At 45.6% G+C, this 20443-nt stretch overlaps 1 protein-coding gene and 1 non-coding gene across 10 annotated transcripts in view; one reads left to right on the top strand and one right to left on the bottom strand.

Annotated features, from left to right (window-relative positions):
* The window catches only part of LOC135911016 ((Lyso)-N-acylphosphatidylethanolamine lipase-like), a 146873-nt gene that overhangs the window by 26008 nt on the left and 100422 nt on the right, over nt 1–20443 (bottom strand). The window lies entirely within an intron of this gene.
* On the top strand, nt 11561–11642 carry TRNAL-CAG (transfer RNA leucine (anticodon CAG)). Its single transcript has one exon. It is a non-coding gene; the product is annotated as a tRNA-Leu (tRNA).

Here is a 20443-nt window from a genome sequence, read left to right as displayed (position 1 = left end):
CCCACCAAACGGGATAGGATACCATTAGCAGTCTCATTTTCTTCCTTTTCATTTTGTCACCAGGCACTGTCAAAGGCACCACGCACAGCTGGAAACCCAGTGAGAATTTATACGCCGGCTGGCACTATGTATGTTATTCTCCGCGCCCTCGAAAAAATACCGGCTGTATGTATTCTTCTACTAAAACATGCACAATTTTTATACTAGAAGCATTGCCATTCTCGCTTTCAATAAAATCAAATGCACACGGATACTGTGCCTTAGAAACTGTAGAAATAGTTGAAATGGCGTGTGATCGCGCGCTGGCCTGAATCCAACGTCGCCGTCGCTCATGTTCGTAGTTCTCACGAAAAATAATAAATGATAGGGCTGTATTACTACTTTTCTAGCTGTGGCAATTAACCAAGCATGAATAACGACGACATTCAAGCTTTTGTTTCACGGCTTTTGCACGTCTTCCAGCTAACTGCCACTGGCGATTTTCTTGTATGACTAAACAATGCCGCGATGTCTCCAAGGGGGCGCGGTGTGTCAGCTCGAAACTCCAGCGCTGGCTCCCCATACTATTGGCGTGTTGCAATTCTGACCAGCGTCGGAGACAGTCTACGTAGACAGCTAAGGAGATAGCCGTGACAACTTCGAGGCCATGTAATGGAACGCGTTTCGACAACACCCTCTAGAGAACTTAAGGCCTTCTGGCTGACCCTCTCCCCTTGAGCGACGTCACGCACAAGAGGCCAGCATAGAAGTTCCGTACAGCGTGCCACGAAGCTACGAGCGGCGCACTAGTTTTGAGAATGAAGCGCGGAAGATATACAATGGTTAACCCCGGCTATTCGGAGAAGACCGAGGGGATGAAAGCGGCGACAATTCAATTAGTTCCAGGAGCCCTGCCACTCCTTGAATAGCTTCGGGGTTAAACAAGTCCCGGCATGCTCGGCCATCCTATTGCGTGCTTCCGAACGCACATTTTTTTTTTCTAGACGTGACCAGTGCATGTAGTCTCAACACTTGTGCTGTGCTTGCGATTGTGTGTACCGCGAATCTTCATTGCCCCGGAATGTGGAGTGCCATGCCAAGATATGCCTATTAAGTGCTGCGTGCCCAATTGCCGGAGCAATTACATGTACAAATCAAGGCAGAAAAATAATGTCTTAAAGTTTCCGCAAGATGAAGAAGCCCAGAGTGCCTGGATTAGGGCGCTACCACGTGCAGACTTCATTGTATTAGCGCACTCCAGGGTAAGATGTTCAGAACTTCTTTAAATAGTTACTTTTGAAAAATAAGGAAAGGTTAATTGCTCAATTACAGCAAGTGCATTCACAGAAAGTGATGATTCCTCAGAGTTCGACGCCTTCGAGGATAGACATAAATCTGAATTTGTGTTAAGGCACCTTTTTTGGTGTAGGACGAATATTTTATTGAAGAACTACTGCTGCAAAATGAATGACAAAATATTGGATGCCAATGCTAAGGCAAGGAAGAGAAAAGCTGAAACTCTGCGCATTAAGGCAGCTGTTTTCGTGTAAATAGCTGCACAAATGTTTTATATCCCATTTCTAAACTCATTTGAGTTGTTGTAAGTTAGTGGACTGCGGTAATTAGTGCGTCGAAAACGAAATTATTCGTTTGACCATAATCTAGATTGTAATAAATACATGTGTCCCCAATAAGATTGTTCATACGCAATTATGAAGCTAATCGAGTGCATTACATTCTTCATTGCCGTGCCGTAATAACCACAAGTACAAAATATGGAAGGAGAGGTTTTTATGGATTCAATTTACTTGAAGTAATAGGTATGAAGTATGGAGTATAATAAATAATGATAAATTAATTCACAAAAAACATACAATACAAAGACGACAAAGCGCGATGCTATAAAAGCTTCTGGCATAAATACATGTACAAGCTTTACAAAGCTGTTTTGTATCTGTGCCTTTAAATAAATGCTTTGTAAGGTGCCTGCTGCTCATTCCGCAGTTTCGACTGAAGAAAACGTGTGGAGTGGTCAATAAAAGCATACGGCTGCTAGGTGAACCAAGCCGCGATCCCTTTACTGAACCCGTATCCCCGAGCGTGCCGATGGCCTCTTGCCCGTGACGTCACTCGCCGAGCACTCCGGCCTTCTAGTCTAGGAGGTGTTGGTTTCGAGCCATCTGTAAGACGCTTCTGCGACGTGACGCCACCTCGCGGCCACAAGAAAAAGTTGAGAAAAGCTATTAGTTCTGTATTTTAAATTTTTGGGCCTTCGAACCTATGAAAAACACGAGGCAGCTTACATTAAAGGGACTGATAACCAATTTTCATGGTACCCACTTTTTTTAGTGCAATGGAAAGCTTACCGGCCAGAGCGTCTAATCATGAAGTAGTAACGCGGGAAACGCCGTGGAACATTTTTGATGTTCCACAACATTTTTGATGTTGATTTGATCTTCCAGTGAGGATGAAGTCACTCACTGGAAGCATGCTGAAAACTGTGATAGGTGAGCGCGATAGCGTTTATAGGCCGGCACTAGTGGGAGGCAGACAAGTGCGGCCGTAGGTGTGAGAAAGTATTATTTTGTTTATCAAGTTGATGTTCCTGCGATTCATGTTTTCCAAAGCGTTAAAGTATTTCTGCGATAATAGCTACGTGCTTTGTGGTTTCGTGTCCAACTACTTCGGTATTTCACTAAAAACGAAACCAAGCGCATCGAAAACGAAACAACGCTTTTACAAGTGATACGCGGTTCGTGTTGCTGTAGCCAAGCGTGCGCTTCCGATTTCCGATGTCATCTCTCGAAGACCTGAGTGAGCTGCAACAAAGGATTTTAGCTCGCATGCGTGCTCAGGAATTAGATCCTTACGAAGTAGCATCCGAACGTCATGTTTCGTTGGACGAAAGCGGCAGCGGAAGCGACGAATCCCACTTGCACGATAGACCACCGTCCCCGCCACAAGCAGCGCGCCTGGAGAATGCCGACTGGTAAATGCTCACTCACACTAAGCCGACCTGACACCGATTTCGGTCTGCCAACTCTCGGCGACAGCATTTTTTTTTCCTTCGTGTCGCCGCCCCTGTCACACTATACCGACGCCGACAATCTGCCGACGGTCGGCGGAGAGCTCGGCGTCGGTACAGTGTGACATAGGCGCCAACACGAAGGTAAAACACGCACCCATTTACGGTACAACTCGTCGATGGCATCTTGTATCACAAGGAAGATCATTAAACTGGATACTTGCAAACTCTTGCTACGCTCGTGCGCGTACAACAGCATGTGCGCCGCCATGCATGTGGGACGACGCGAGCGCCGCTCGTTAGCGTGGACATTCTTTACTTCCTAATACCCATAGAATAATTAAAGCGCAAGTGTGTAATAATATACTAACTGCAATTTTAAGTAATAATTATACAGTACTTAATGCCAGTCATACGTACAGTAATCTCTTGACTTCATTTCGAAGTATCAAGATTTCACCGCCAGGCTTCGCCGCTTTCTGGTTTTTCTGACTTTCTTTGCCAATTTAAAATTATATTTCCTACTCAAATCCCGTACAGCATGCTGGATTCGATCACTATAAATCATGGTCATTTCATTTCAATCAACGTCTCACAACACATTCTGGCCAGTTGTCAGTCCCTTTAAGGGCGCAGGACAAGCTTCCTGTCGGCTTTCCAAGCGTCCTGCTAAGCCGCCATCTTGTTTGGACAGGAAAGTAGCCTGCATCGTTTTTGACTTCGATGCTGCCTTCGCGAAGCTGTCTACTTTGACGTCTTCATGAGAATTGGAACGAGGCTTAATTAAGGTGGCCGCTGTCCGCTTAGCCATCTACTTAGCCGTCCACGGCGAATATTGGAACACAACCTCTGTATCACAATAGGTGGTGTCCATACCCACGCCCCAGTGGTTGCACCCTCTAGATAAAAAGATGCATGTCTTGAAGGCTATGCTTTTGCTGGTTTCATGCGGTTGAAGCGAATCGGGAGCCGAAAACACGTCATAAACGTCTTCTTTTAGAGCACAGCTCTTCGGCGCCCGTTCCTGCGGCGAGCGTCGCCGTCGGCGTAACCGAGCGAACGAGCATAACGAAGGATGAAAGAGCGAACGCGGAGCGCAGCGGCTAATGAAAGACAGCGATAGCGAAGAGAGCACAAGGAGGAAAGTGGAGGAGGAGGGTGCAGTGGAACCAAGAGGCGGAAAGCGGATGAGGAGGGTACGGCGAAAGCGTGAGAAGAAAGGCGTAGCGCAGCGCAATACGCAGTCTGCGGCGACGGTGGCTGCTAGATGACACCGGAGTAGTGCGCGTCGTCTGGGAATCGCGCCCACGCGTCGCCCACGCACTGCTTCTCGCGATCTCCCGATTAGAGAAGCAGTCGCGATACACTTCGCTCCGTTTGCAACGTGCCACACGAGACAGGTTGTCCACACCAGCCAATATAGCGCGAAATGAAAACACGTAATACAGCTGCGCTCAAGTTTCGCATTGGGGAGTATCGCAATGGTCGGTGAATTTTTTTATGTCCAAATGCGATTATGACGATTATGACTATGATGATGATGATGATGATGATGATGATGATGATTGGCATACTTTTTGAATCTAGGCAAGGAGTAAAAGTCACCTAATTCAGATTTTATTACATATATCGCTGTATAGCCTTTTGCTTACCTGATCTCGATCTTGACTTTGCATTTAAAATCTCTCCCAGTACATTGTCCCATTACCTACGCTTGCAATGCCATACTCCGGTTCTATCAATCTCTTCCCTGATTTTTTGCTACCAATACTATCATCATCATCATCAGCCTATTCTATGTCCACTGCAGGCCTTCGTCCTGCAGTGGGCATAAAACTCTCATCGTCTCTTACTTGACTGCAGACGAGTCAATCCTTTCACCTTCATAATACCAACGCTCCCGAAAGGTGGTCCCTCTCTAGGAGTCTCAATGGGTGAATATCTTGGCATTCCATTCCGATATGCCGAGTCATTTCCAAGGTTACACTTTGTTTTTTTTTGTTTTTTTTTTGCAGCCCTCACTTATATGGCTCATCTTATGTCGCATACTTGCTACGGTTTGTTTTTGTCCTCTGGCAGCCAGCTCGGGCCTCAAATAGCAAGGCACTCACCTGCACGCCCATGCCACCAACTTCGCACCCACGTCCCAGCGACGGCAACGTTTGGGTAACAAATGCAAATCTCGAAGGCCATGCTTCTGCTGGCTGCGTGCGTTGCATGCGATTGCGGGAGCCGGAAACTTATTATGGACGTCAGATTTTGGTTACCACCTATATCATTATTATCAGCCTATTTTTTCGTTCACTGCACAGGGCGAAGGTCTGTCCCAGAGATTTCCAATAACCCCGTGGAGAGTCTTCAGCTCTCGAAAACATACAACGCGGCATGTAACTACTCTCTCGACGGCAATCTTTACCTTATCTCGACCGATTCAATGCAAGGTAGCCGAAAAGATACCTTCGCGTTTAGTGAATAGCGCTTTTAGGCAAATTTTCGAGCCTTCAGACACGTCAGTGCTATGTAAATCATTGCCGCAAGACCCAGTGATGCAGACGTAATATTCTATTTACCCTAGCTAGCATTCTGAAACAATTTGCTTCGCGGTTTTCTTAATTTTTATCATTGGACACTTTAGTAACTAGCCGTGTGGTTGTTCATGCTGAACTTGTTGCGGCAGCGTTCGCATTTTGTTGAAGCTAAACTAAGCTCGGCTGCGTTCAATAAAGCTTCGACTGGGGCTAGTTGGTATGGTATCGTTTTGCTTGCTGCGCTATACTGTTTATACGAAGGACAAAACAGAGACAGACACACATGTGCGCAAACTCTCAACTGTTTATTATTCGCTAGCGCACGTCAAATATATACACGAAAAGTGACTGTAAAAAAAGAAAACGAGATGAAAGAGGAAAAAGAAGCCAATCTACGCACATCTGTTATCAGGTATGCGTAGAATCCAAACCACTTGTGCTACTCGGCGCCACCTCTGTAGGCTGGCTTATTAGCTTCAAAACAAACAGCTGATCTCAATAATAACAGCAAAACATAACTGATGCCTTGCCTTCAGCGTGAGAAAAGACTAAGGAAAAGCTCATTTTACAATTTACTCTTTGCTGCCAGGGCGGAGAGCAAGTTCCCAGCGCGAATTCGGATTGAAAGCGGGCCGCCCACGCGGAATAGGCGCTGCCATGTTGCTACGTAATCACAGGGTACCGGAGTAACCATGAGTAACCGCCAAAGTCATATATGGCCACAATAATTCATTGTATACGACGTGCATGCGCAGAGGGCCTAACGTATCGCTGTAACGAGTAATGCGTCGCGCAAAATTAAAACTCTAATATCGCCAATAATCCGACAGGTACGTCCAAAACTACAGGGTCCAGAATATTTCGCTGCGCCTGTTCGAAACAAGATCTTGCGCTCCCCGCTGCAATGTTCTTGATGAAATTTTGCAAAACGATTAAATTTTGCCGTATACTTCGTTTAGTATAACACTTGGCACAGTTAACAGCCAGGTTTCTAAGAAAAAAGTGCAAATTTGCCTGCGCTTATGGGGATACAACCTGCTGCCGCGAAGGCGCAAGCATAAACTTGCCTCGCCGCCTGCCGTCTGCTACAGAAAGCAGCGTTTCAGGTCGTCTTTCCCGCTCCTGGAACAGGCCGGCGTATCTGTGAACCCACGGCCGGTCTCTAGGGGAGCGCGCGCTTTCCTTCGAGAAGCGCGCGCATTCCTCGAGACCGGCCCTGGTGTACCATAGAGTTTCTAAATAAATACCCTAGAGGGAAATGTGGCGCTAGTGTCTACGGGGGCTCTCCTGGGGCCGAATCTTATAACGGTTCGGTTGGGGAACCGTTCGTTAGGCCTCACCTGATTGGCCAAAAATTTGGTTACGTCACAGGTCGTCAGAGGCAGCGGGGCGGTATCGCAATTTTCGAATACGTCATGCATCTGTCAATCATCTTCCAAGCGAACCGGTCGTAGGAACCGGCGAAGTAGTCCGCTTTGGGTTCCGTTGCTGTGTCTTGGCTGTTGGCTTGCGACCTTGGCCGCGCGCGCCGGTAGCGCGACCCTGGAGATACGCGGGCGTCGCGCGCGCGTGCGTTGGTTGCTTCGGAGGTTACTTGCCTTCGTCGTCTGCTTGGCGTTGCTCTTTTGGTGTCGACTACGGCTGGAAGTGCGATACATGTTCGAAGAAATGACGGATAATGAGTTGCACTGCCCTTGGCAGCTTTCTAAGTAGACCTTTTGCAGGCTACGCTATCAAATAGAGGAGACTCGGGTGCAAGCGTACCAGTGGTCATTCCACGCAGAGGAAGGAATATTGCGCGCTGCGGTTCATCCCCACTAGTCTGCAGGTCTCAAAGGTTTGTCGGACGGGAAGCATTCATCGGAATGGCCTAGATCTCTGCTGCTGACACTGTCCGCAAAGTTCTTCTCACAATTACTGTGTTGGCTGGTAGAAGGGCTGGGTCAGCTTTCCCGTGACCTCCGCTTCAAAGCCAATGCCAAGGAGAGATTTGCATGGCGAGATCGAATTCCCAGTGCTATCGCCAGCGTGAATAGCTCGCAGATCGCCGTTCAGCAACCAGAAGGGTTCAACCTAGGCTGGTTCAGCACTTCCTTCGTTCGGCTTATAAAACTATACAGTCAGGATGGGAATATATTGTGGAGATCTCTTACTTGGCTGCCCTTCTTTCTCTAGTTCGGGAGTGCCATACTTTGTTCCTCAATTTCACGGCACAGCGCGCACCGTCAGCACCACACTCTTCGATTTTACTTCGCGCAGGCAATGCAGGGCCCGTATATAGTGATGTTCCATTTCAAGTCCCATTGCTTCTATCACGCGACGCGCCGTGGGGCAGATCGCAGGAATAGCGGCAGCGCGGAGTCGAGCGAGTCATGTCCGAGCCGATGACGAAGGGCGAAAAAAGAAGGAAAATTGATATAGTCGGCTAGTAAAGAGGACCCTAAGAACCAGTTCACGGTTTCGTCGCGCTCGCTACTTAAGAGGAAGCTTTAGCTCGAGCGCTCCTATCTAAATACATGTTAAAGGAGAATTCGTTTTTCTCGGCAACCACTGCACCAAATTTGACGAGGTTTGTTGCATTTAAAAGATAAACTTAAAATCTAGTGACTGTTGGTTTAGAATTTTTGAGTTAAGTCGTCAATTTTTTATTAAAAATTGGCAAAAATCGAAAATTTTCAGAAAACGAAACTATCAAGTTTACAACTCTGTAACTCAAGCACTAAAAATTATAATACAATTCTGTGAATTACATCTAATAGTACATCTAAAGCGGACAAAATTGATATGTTACACATGAATATAAAAAAAATTTAATCATAGGGAAATACAACTTTTGCAAAACCATTGTAACCAACGTAACAAATTCACGTAAGATGCAAAATGACATATTGAATTTGTCCGCTTTGAATGATCTAATGGATGCCGTTTACAGAACCGCGATATCAGCTCTTGATGCAGAGCTATGAATTTGTAAACTTTCTGCTTCTATTTTTTTCAAACGGTCAAATATTTGAAAATCGATTTAAGAAAATTCAAGCCCTAAATCGAAATTCCGCTTCCAACAGTCACTAGAATTTAACTTTCTCTTTCAAATGCAACAAATTTCATCAATATTGGTGCAGGGGTTATCTCATAAAAACGTTTTTGCGTTTTACATGTATTTGAATAGGCCGCGTCGGAGTTGGGCCCGAGCTAAAGCTTCCTCTTAAGAGGAAGCTTTAGCTCGAGCCCAACTGCGACGCGGCCTATTCAAATACATCTAAAAACGCAAAAACGTTTTTCTGAGATAACCCCTGGACTGATTTTAATGAAATTTGTTGCAATTGAGAGAAAAAGTGAAATTCTAGGGACTGTTGGAAGTGGAATTTTGATTTAGGGCTTGAATTTTGTTAAAAGGATTTTCAAAAATTCAGACGTTTGAAAAAAATAGAAGCACGAAGTTTACAAACTAATAGCTCAGCATCAACAACAGATATCACGGTTCTGTGAACGGTATCCATTAGCTCATTCAAAGCGGACAAATTTCATATGTGATTTTACATTTTACCTGAATTTGTTACGTTGTTTACAAGGGTTCTGCAAAAGTAGTAATTACATATTAATAATTTTTTAGACTCATGTGTAAGATGTCAAATTTGTCCGCTTTAGATGTGCTATTAGGCACTATTCACAGAATTGCGATATCATTTTTCCTTGCTGAGTTACGGAGTTGTAAACTTTATAGTTTCGTATTCTGAAAATTTGCGATTTTTGCCAATCTTTAATAAAAATTGAAGCCGTAAATCGAAAATTCGAAACCAACAGTCACTAGATTTTAAGTTTTTCTTTTAAATGCAACAAACTTCGTCAAATTTGGTGCAGTAGTTGCTGAGAAAAACGAATTCTCCTTTTACATGTATTTAGATAGGAGCACCGGAGCTAAAGCTTCCTCTTAAGTGCTGGCAGTGCGTTCCTGTTGCGTGCGCCGTGCGAGCTCCTGGTATAGCAGACGACATAGCGCTGCGCTCTGCCAACTCAATTTACGCTAGCGATACCGCCTGTCGGCTGAGAATGAAAAAGAATGACATTAATAAATTACTTCTGCATTGCGTAAAGGCCCGGCACCACACGTTCATACTTCAGAACTTGACGTATAATATTTAATTTATATTTTACATTTATTTAGCCAGCAGAAACATTCTGCAATTCCTCGATTAGCTCGTCATATAATGTCGTACACTTCAGAGGTGGCTCCCTCTCATCTATTGGTCACGTCGTCCCCTTCTTCCACCACCGGCTTAGGAGTGGCACATAAGCGGCGAAGCGAACGGTTCGTATTCCGAACCGTTATAAGATTCGGCCCCTGAGCGTGCTTGAACTATGGCGGCTACCTCAACCCCACAACCTACATGGGAATGACGGGAAGTCTACAGGCTTCGGATTGACTTCAATCTTTAGACCGGCTGCGTTTAAGGCGCAGTAAACAAAGCTAAACTCAAATATTATCACGTAAAATTGAATTTTATTTCTGCAGTGCCTTATATAATGCGCAACACGTTACATAAACTTTGTATGACTTCGAGATTGAAGCACGTTTTACTATGGTCATCATCAGCACACACCAGGGTATGCATTCTTGTGCAATTCTGTTCCACATTTAGCGCCAGAGAATACATATTTTTTTGTTTTTACAACAGCAATAACAACCGTGCATGTACTTATATAAAAAAATACTCATCAAGTATTTATAGGAATAAAAATTTTGTATTGTGCGAAAGTGTTGCGCCCTAGAGAGGAATGCTACAAGTTTCGTCTTCTACGACGCCTGCTCGATGCGAACGCGAGACTTTTCTCGCAGACGACAGGCACTTAATTCTGAACTCTCTCGTTCTTTCGAAAGGCTGCGTCGGCTGTCACGATTGCTGAACGTCTTCAAGTACTTTTAAGCAAATCTGCTGCACTGCTAGCAGGGATGCTTGAGGCCTCCTACGGGTATGCTTCATGTTATTTTATGTTGACATACCGCTTCCGAAACGTTACAGCGTGGATTTACCCTTTTTGCGGCACCAGACTACAGTCAGAAAGCAGCAACCTTTCCCACCACCGTAGTTTGTGTTCTCAAAGTCCTAAAACACGCATTTCAATGAGCACGTAAACGAGCAATGCATAATGAAGCCCTCAATAAAATTTGATTGTCAAGCCACTAGAAGTACAACTGTGTATGTCCTGTATCAGTGGTGCCTTCTTTTTCCTATTCTGAAGTTTCATAAAACACGTAACGCTGCAGTGCCAACCTAACACACTTAACAAATCAAGGTCCAAACAGTCAAAACGTGTTCTTTCAACGTTTACGATGCCGTCGCTTTCTGGTCAGGACTTCGAAACCACACCGCGACACAAACATCGTCCCAGCGGCTGGCTCAGTGCGCTGTCGTCACTTCCAGCAACAGAACAAAGACATAGAGCTTTGCATTTCACTGTCCCACTGCAGGTTATAGCAATTGCGCTTGGAACGAAACGAAAACTGCCAAAAAAAACTTGTAGATTAGTTTGCCAGTCAACAAAATGTCAATCCGTTGCCTGTACTTCTCATCATTCCCATGATGGTTGAACGATCGCAGCGCCAGATTTCCCTCTAGTTGTACCATAGAGTTTCTCACCATACTGTGAGTTATACTGATATGAAACTATGCTGTGTACCATCGGCCATAGAGTTTCATACTACTATAGCTAGAGGGAAATCTGGCGCTGCGATCGTTCAACTATCATGATCATGGGAATGAGGCGAAGTACAGGCTACGGATTGGTCTTTTGTTGACTGGCGAACTAGTCTACATGTATTTTTCGGCAGTTTTGGTATGGTTTTGGTTTCGCTTGTTGTATTTGTATTCGTTGTATTTGTAGGAGTTCCTTTGATTTTTAAGGCGTTTATTTGTACGAGTCAACCGCTTCCATGCACTTGCTAAGTTGTTTGCTTAATTCCGAAAGATGTTTATTGGTATGCGAGTTATGAATACAAAATTAATCGTTCATTACGCAATTATCGTTAGGTAGCGTGGCCGAGTGGTCTAAGGCACTGGTTTCAGGCACCAGTCTCTTCGGAGACACGGGTTCGACCCCCGCCGCTACCATACTTCTTTTGATCTAATATTACAGTTTTTATTCTTTTTTCATTTTTTTAGTTTTTCTTTTATTTTGCGCAAAAGAACGTAAATCAGGCATGTGCTTCACCTTAACACGTCATTCGTTATATCTCCGGAGCTCTACGCCCTTTGGTTCTCTCTAGCTTAAGAGCCGTTTGGTTCCGCGAAGTTATTTCACTCTTCTGTCAATTGGCTGGTGCAGCTAGTGTGGCCCGTCGGTTCTGTCAATCGTTTGGCTGGCTGTTTACGCTCTTCGACAATTGCATTTGTTTCCCTTGAGTTCAGCGGTTAGAATACTTCGCGCTGATCAAATGTTATTGTGTCGTCTTTTGAGCTTGACCAGTGCTGCCGTTCGGGCTTGTCGGGGTGGCATAGTAACGCTATAAAGCGCTGGAGCAGACGAGGGCAATAAAGAATATGACACGAGCGCTAACTTTCAACAACTGGTATATCTGAACACCGAGGCACAATAGACAAAACTAATCATTGAAGTAACGAAGATTGCAGCATTGGGCACAGACTGTGTCAGCATTCTGACTATCTTGTTCAACGAGAAGGAATAGTTATTTTTAAGTGTGTCCTAGCGTGTGCACTCGATAGTGCGACCGCTTTTGGGTAAAGTCTTTACTCGAAAGGAAAAGGGGAAAATATCCGAGGACGCCTAAGCACTTCTTATGAGTTATGAATGCGAATAATAATAATAATAATAATACTTTATTGATGACTTCAGAAACATACAGTGCAAGAATCGGGCCTGCCAAAGCCACAGTGGGCTTGAACGGCAGTGCCTGGCAGACAGCGACAGAGCCATCAGTAACTAGTTATTAAACAACAGTGAAAAAAAAAACACACACACACTCACATGACAGGCTTCCAATCACGCATTCATGTGTCTAAGAGCCTTTCTAAGACCATATTTTGTTTTGACATCTTGTATGCTTTGAGGAAGTAGATTAAACATTGCTGGGACATAATAGTTACGAACTCTTCGACCATATCTCGTCTTACAGCGGGGTGTAATGTAAGGATTCTTTGGTCTCAGGGAACGGACAGGCACATAAGGAATTTTATACTGACTTAACCAAAAATGTTTTAAGATAACAGTTTCAAGCAGCAAAGAATTGAAATCAGGTAAAGACAAAGTTTTGAACACATCAGATTTGGGGGAGACATCATAAGCGACATGCTTCAGAATGCCACGAAGGACGGAGTTGACCCGGCTTACCAAATGTTGAGCGCCATGACCATATGTAGATATCCCATACCGGATTACACTGTAGCATAAGGCATGTACTACAAGCTTTCGGACAGACAATGGCATGTAAAATTTTATGTTATACAAAACACAAGACACTGCGCGAAGTTTTTGACAAATATATGCGAAATGAGAGTTCCAGGATAAATCACTGTCAAAAAAGACCCCAAGGTATTTAATTGAACAAGCGTATTGCACAGGGGCACACGAACAGGGATTGCAATGTGATGTGTGCAAATATAACGGGGAGGATAGGGTAACTTGCTTGACAGGGTTGTGGAAACAGATTAGTTGAGTTTTGGACGCATTTATATGGACTACATTATTCTGAAACCAGTCCATCACTCTTGTTGTTGCCATTTGTAAAGAAGAGATGGCGTCAGTGTAACTTCAAGCGTGTGAAACAAGGACAGTGTCATCAGCATACTGATATAATTTGACGTTCACAACATTAGATAAATCATTAAAATATAAGTTAAATAACAACGGACTTAAAATTGAACCCTGGGGGACGCCAGCTTTAATTTCAGTCAGGCTGCTACGAAATTTTCCAATAGACACAAGTTGTTGCCTATGAGATAAGAAGTTTTTCAGAAGCCGCAAAAACGCACCCCGAAAGCCTAGCAAAGAAAGTTTGGTTAGCAGTATACTATGGCAGACGCTGTCAAACGCTTTGCGGACGTCTAGAAACAGTGCACAAGCAATCTGATTGTGTTCAAACACAGAGTTTAGTGTATCGGAAAAATCTTCAAGCAGCAACTGCGTACCCCGATTCGGCACAAAACCATACTGGCTAGGAGATAACACGCCATGATTGCTTAAAAAGCTGCTCATTGTCTTGAGCAGATGTTTTTCCAATATCTGCCCAATGCACGGAAGGATAGAAATAGGCCGGTAGTTTTCAATATTGTTGCGTGCGCCACTTTTAAAAAGAGGAATGACCAGCGCATTCTTCAGATTATCGGGAATGATACCAGTGGTAATAATATTGTTTAAAATGAGTAGTAGCACATCTTTTATTGCTTCGAAAGTTCTGCGCAGCTCTAATATTGAAATACCATCAATTCCGGGAGATTTATTTGGTTTTAGACTGAAAAGGATTGATTTGAGGTCATGTTCCGAAAACATGGGAAGAAGGGCGGATTCTAAAATACTAGTTTGCAATGTGCAAGTATCTGGATGAGGTCTCGCTACACCAGACACTTTTGAAAAAAATGAGTTAAAATCATTAGCGGTGGCAGTACCATTTGAAGAAAAATGAGACATCAGATCAACATGGCGATTAGCGTTTACATCACCACCTCTAAGATTGTTAATTAGGGACCATGTTTTCCTGCTGTCACAACGAGCGTCCGTGAATTTTGCTCGTAAGTTATTGCGTTTTGCTAGACGTATCATAGCATTGACCTTATTTCGAAGCTCTTTGTACCGAAGCCGCAAAGCAGTACAATTAGGACTTCTCTTTGTTTGAACCCATAATAAGTCTTTTGCTTGTATTGCCGTGAGTATTTCTGTAGACATCCATTTTTGGTCCAATTTACGTTGTTTGATTTTACAGACCCGTGTAGCTGCAAGCCGGAAATCGGTGAATAGTGTTACAAAGTTGTCATAGGCGTCGCTTGGAGGAACAGTCATCAAAAAGTTATGCCAGTCGTGATTCATTACAAATTTTTCGAAAGCCAAGGGGTCAACAAATGATATTTGTTTGACTTCGTTTGGAGCGACCAAGTTGGTAGTGTCATCTGTTAGAGAGCAGCAGACCATGTAATGATCAGCAAGTTTCGTTGTAATAACGGCAGATTTGACACTTAAGTTATGTGCACGTATATTTATGTGATCTATGCAAGATGTAACTAGATGACCAGCAAGGAATTCTTCGCGTGTAGGTTCACAGATCGTGTTTTGCAAGCCCCATTTGGAAATGACGTCCAAATAATTGCCAACTGTCGTTGCTGAAGGGCGTAACGTATCTATGTTGACATCCCCAATTAGGCAAACATGGTCCATTGACGACATCGAGGCCAGGGCAGTATCAAGTTCATCCAGGAATATACGACCGTTGCAACACGGTGGGCGATAAACCGCAAGCAGAAGTAGTGACAAGGAAGGTGCGCAAAGACGCACTGCCACAATTTCAGCTTGGGAAAACGAAAAAGTCAGCTCAGTTGTTGCCCATGTGTCCCGGATGAAAACTGCCACGCCTCCTCCCCTTTTAATTGGCCTAGTGTATGAAAAAACTTGGTATCCAATAATCTGATACTGATTGATGCAGGCGGACGGTATGTTAATCTCGGTAAGCACGATCGCATCGAAATAGGAGTTGAAAGGAGTAATTAAGGCCTGAAAATGGTCCCAATGTTTTCTAATACTACGAATGTTGACGTGAACAGCACGGAAGGCGCAACCATTAGGATTTGGGAAGAAACTAAGAACCTCGTTTAGATTAGTACATGTCTTGAAGGCAACTTTGTTCATGCTCATGCAATACTCTCGAGATCAGATGCCTTATTGATATGCAGAATAGGTGCATCTTCATCCCTCTTAGCCAGTATCCTGCCGTTTTTGGTCCAAACAAATTTAAATTTTGATTCTTTGCCTTTCTGCCTTGCCAGCCGATACAGTTCCCGCTGGGCACGCGAAAGATTATCGTTGAGGTAAAGCCGTGGAAAGGTACTGTCTTGAGGAAGGTCACGTAGGATTCCTCGTGCAGCGAGCCATTGCTGTTTGGCCGAAACAGTGTGCATTTGCACAAGGATTACAGGAATGGTATTGCTGCGCGCGGGAAGTCGGTGCACAGCAGAAACATCGGTAAGTTTGAATTCGGAAATGCTTAGCTTCGCCGCCAGTCCTGACAAGAAGGAAGGCAAATCCTCGTTGGGGTTATATTGCAGGCCATGAATCTCGAAATTGCAGCGTCGGCTGTATTGCTCTAATTCGCTAAGTTCAGAGCCAACCTTCTCAAGCAATTCAGCCTGGACAGCAATCTTAGAGGAGAGTGTATCTACTTGCGTGCCAAGCTCGCCGACTGCTATCTGGTTCGCAGTTACTGTCGATGACACCGATTCATACTTAACAGCAAGGGAATCGAGCGACCCCTGTATCTGCAGAACAGTTTCTGCAGTTTTTTCTCCGATAGCTTTGAAAGTCAGTAGTTCTTCCACTCGACTAGCCAACATTTCAACAGTAGTCGTCAGCCGGTCCAGTTTATCGTTTACAGTCAAAAGTTGCTGTTCAAGTACTCCATCATCCGATTTATTACCCATTGAAGGGTGCTTGACGGTTTGTGTCTTGCATGCCGGGCATACCCAAGACCCACGTTTTGCTGCCGACATTTTCGAAAAAGTTGATTCAGCGACCGCCGAGCAGTTTTTACCCAGGTGGAAAGCTTCATTACAAACAGAGCACGTCAGAAACTTATCGTCTCGCGGCAATGGCTCAGCACAAGCGGTACAATCAGGCATTGTGGTGCAGTCGGCGGCAGAGAGCAAAACAGAAAAAAGAACGCGGGCAGGTGGTCGTTTCAACTCACCTGTCGACAGCAAAATAACAGATCAGTACATGGTACAGCCTTGCCGCCGACTGCGACGGGACTCAGCGAGAGCAGTCCTTTTGTAGACGGTAGTCAGACTTGATTGGCCTGCCGAGACCAGGTGACCAAGGCGATGGGAGCGACGTAGGGCGACAGGGAATGAAGCCGAAGCAGGTCCTTTGGTACCTTGATGCAAAAATCGGTGATCCAGGCAGCCAGCACGCGTCGATGCGTGTTACCGGATCGGTAGCTTTGGGTGCGTGCGCAACCGGACAGCCTGTCGACAGCAAAATAACAGATCAGTACATGGTACAGCCTTGCCGCCGACTGCGACGGGACTCAGCGAGAGCAGTCCTTTTGTAGACGGTAGTCAGACTTGATTGGCCTGCCGAGACCAGGTGACCAAGGCGATGGGAGCGACGTAGGGCGACAGGGAATGAAGCCGAAGCAGGTCCTTTGGTATCTTGATGCAAAAATCGGTGATCCAGGCAGCCAGCACGCGTCGATGCGTGTTACCGGATCGGTAGCTTTGGGTGCGTGCGCAACCGGACAGCCTGTCGACAGCAAAATAACAGATCAGTACATGGTACAGCCTTGCCGCCGACTGCAATAATGCAATAATGTCCAATTGAACGCCGCTGAGCAGTCCTTCGAGTTACGAACTCCTCGCGTGCAAGCGAGCGCGTTGAGAAGCTTGGTGCGGTTTCATTTGTCCTTACTGAGGTACAGAAAGCAACCAGAGAAAGGTACGTGGCCTCGCGTCGCCGTACCTGCTCCATCGAGGCTCGCTGGTGACGTGACATCGCGGCGATGCCCTCAACACCTGGCGCGCTATCGCGGCAGCAAGTGTTCCGATTCGCCCACTCTGCTCAGTCGAGGTCACGCCGACATCGCGCAACGCATTCGCTCGGGACAAACCGTGCAACACCGACGCCGGGGGTCTAGCTCATTCCATTACTCGCCCCCTCCGCTCATTGTCACGCTTTCGCACATGCTTTCTCCTTACCTTACACTTTCCGCCGACTACTGTTAGTGTTCCTGTATATACAGCATATACAGGAAGCATATACAGCATATACAGGAACACTAACTACTGTCATCGCGTAGCGCCATCTGCCGAGGCGCGTAGAAATCATTCAATAGCTCGCTTCCAGGTGCGCATACGCTGAGTGGCGGAGGCCGGCGACGACGTCGGCGCAGAACGGGCGGTGCGGCGCGCGTAGAGCGTGTCGTCTGCTAGAAACTCGGACGCTCGCCTGTGTTAATTTGACAGCAATCAAACAAAAAAATATATGCGCACAAAAAATAAAAGCGCAAGTAAACACATGGCACCGCTTTTTCTGCATGTATGTGAAACATTTTTGCATGTTTTTAGAGGAAACAGACGAAAAATAACGCTGCACAAAAAGGCACAACAGACGTACTTGGTTTTCGTGTCTGAACGTCTGCGCGAGAGATTCGAAATTTCCATGTTCTTCGCTTTGTTTGCGATGTCTGCAGCATGTTTATACATGGCTGACGAAACAAGGTATCTTGATATTTATGCGTGAAGAGACGGAGCAAAAGGACAGGAAATGGTGAACGATGTTACCGGCTGTAAATCTAGGTAAGACAAACGATAGGAGAAGTATTCGCTCTGCACGGCGCCATCTAATCCGCAGCTGCTGCACTAGTGGAGACAAAAAATTCCTGAAAGTCAGCGACCATTTGAAGCAAAAGAGAAAATATGTGCGCGACACTTCGAGATGCACCTTATTTTTGACAGTTATACTTCAGCGATGTAAAGAAATTGCCTCGACTTCGAAAAGCAGCTGTTCCTTCAATTTTTGTAGGAAGCCTCGCGCAACTCAAAGATCCATAATGCCAGGAGGAACCAGAAGACGCCAATGCGGAAGGACAGGAGCTCAATTCGTCTACAACTACACACAGTGTAGGTGCCTTCCCTTCTCCAGACACGTGCCGTAATGAAAATTCTCAGCCTTGCCTTTGAGAAGAGTTCTTCTGTTGGCAACCCGGCAGGACTCTATTAAGCAAATAGAATAGTTTAAGCGCGCTTTCAAAGCAAGAATCTGAAAAAAAAATCGGCAAATCGGCGCGCAACAGGCGTCAGGGCATGCGCGGAGCAGACAACAAAACGGATAGGCAAGCAGCAGGCGCGGGAACACCTGTAAACATGACCGTGCGCCGTTGCTATAGCAACGACAGACAGACCCGAGCTTAGTCCGAATGCGCCTTTATTTCTTTGGTTTGTTGGAAGACCCCATGGAGGGAAGACCCGCCTCCCCGATCCACCGTTTTTTCCTAAAACCCCTTGATAATTCGAAAGTAGCGACACTCTCCTCCTCACGGCGCTTTCCTCCTCGATTCTCCTCGCCTGCCGGCTGCGCACGGCGCGCTATTCCTCCTGGGCTCCCGCTGACGGGCCGCAGGATTCTATGGAGGTGTGTTATTTTGGGCCAGTTGCGCGCCCCAGTGGGGTTGAAAATTTTGAGAAATGCTAATAACAGCATCGATAATGCTGGAGGCAACGTTTATGAGGAGGTTGTTTTTTTCTTAAAGCCGTATGAACGGGGTATACTGATTTAAAGGGAGCTTTGAGGCGAGTTCTATACTCCAGACAATTTTTCTGCCACATGATCAGATGCTTTACTTCGTGCGTCTGGTCTAGTATTACTTGTGACACATCCCTTTGTGTGTGGCTTATTAAGCGAAAGCCTTAGACCTCTGTTTCAAGGTCCCGTTGTGAGCTACAGAAAATATCACGTGACCGATGGAAGGCGGGAAGCGAACCGAAGCATGTGCAGCCGCGTATAAGAGATGATTAATGATTACCAAAGTAATGATTGATTAGTGATTGGATTGTTGTTCATGCACCCTAATCCACCCCAATCGGTCTTAATGCCCTTTCATCAACACTTCACCTTAATCCACCATAATCCGCCTTAATCCTCCTCCACGCACCTTAATCTTTATTCATGCATCTTAATCCTTCGTAATGCACTCTAATCCACCTTAATCTTTTTAATACACTCTAATCAACCTTAATCCTCCCTAATCCACCTTATGTCAACCACTAATTATTCATTAATTAACTTGGGTAATCATTCTCTTATACAGGGGTGGACATGCTTTGGGTCCCCTCTAGCCTTCCTTGGGTCACGTGATACTTCCAGTTTACAACGCGACCTTGAAACATAAAGATCTAAAGGCTTTCGCCTTAAAACAAAAAAAAAGCTCAATTTTGACTAGTTAACGCTCATCACCTACAATGCTACGGGGATACTTGCCACTAATTTTTTCAGGGCGCAAAGCAGAATCAATAATAATGCGCTTCCGACTGAATAGCAACAGTTAGCGACGTGCGAAGTGATGGAGCCGCCCCAGAATATTAAGCATACTGAGGACAACCGCAACAAAAACGCTGGTGAGCAGGCAAGAAGAATGAAAAATAAATGCAGCATTACGGGATGCTTTGCTACGAGCTATAAGAAAGACTCCTCAGCTCGCAAACAACGCTGTTCTTTGTCGGAACAAAGTTGCTTCGGCCAATGTCATGCAGCCACTGCTTCCTACCAGGCACGTACCCGGGGGGGGCCCGGGGGGGCCCGGCCCCCCCCCCCCCGGAAATCAAGTGGCATACCCCCCCCCCCACCCCACCCACGCCACCACTCCTCACACATTCCTAAAGCGCCGCCAGATCAATGTTGAGACTTCGCAGCTGTTCATCGGTCAGCATTATGCTGCCCTTTTCACTCCTTTTAGATGGCGGTAGTTATCGGCATCTCTTGTAATGTGAAGGACAGTTTTCTCGTAGATTCCGCACCCACGCGATTAACTCGAGATGCGTTCAGTTGTCACCATCTGTTCAACCGTCACGCGCATAGCTGTTGCTTTTGTTAGTTCAACCTTCTTTGTTTAGGCTGATTCTGGGACCAGGAGAGGGATGCGGCTGTTACTCAGCTGGTCTGTACTCTCATGGAACGAGTTGCGGCCGGAGAAACTGCC

The sequence above is a fragment of the Dermacentor albipictus genome, chromosome 1 (genome assembly GCF_038994185.2).
Source record: "Dermacentor albipictus isolate Rhodes 1998 colony chromosome 1, USDA_Dalb.pri_finalv2, whole genome shotgun sequence".
NCBI classification, from domain to species: Eukaryota; Metazoa; Arthropoda; class Arachnida; order Ixodida; family Ixodidae; genus Dermacentor; species Dermacentor albipictus.
The sequence above is the reverse complement of the archived record's forward strand: the minus strand, read 5'-3'. Positions and strand labels throughout refer to the sequence as shown.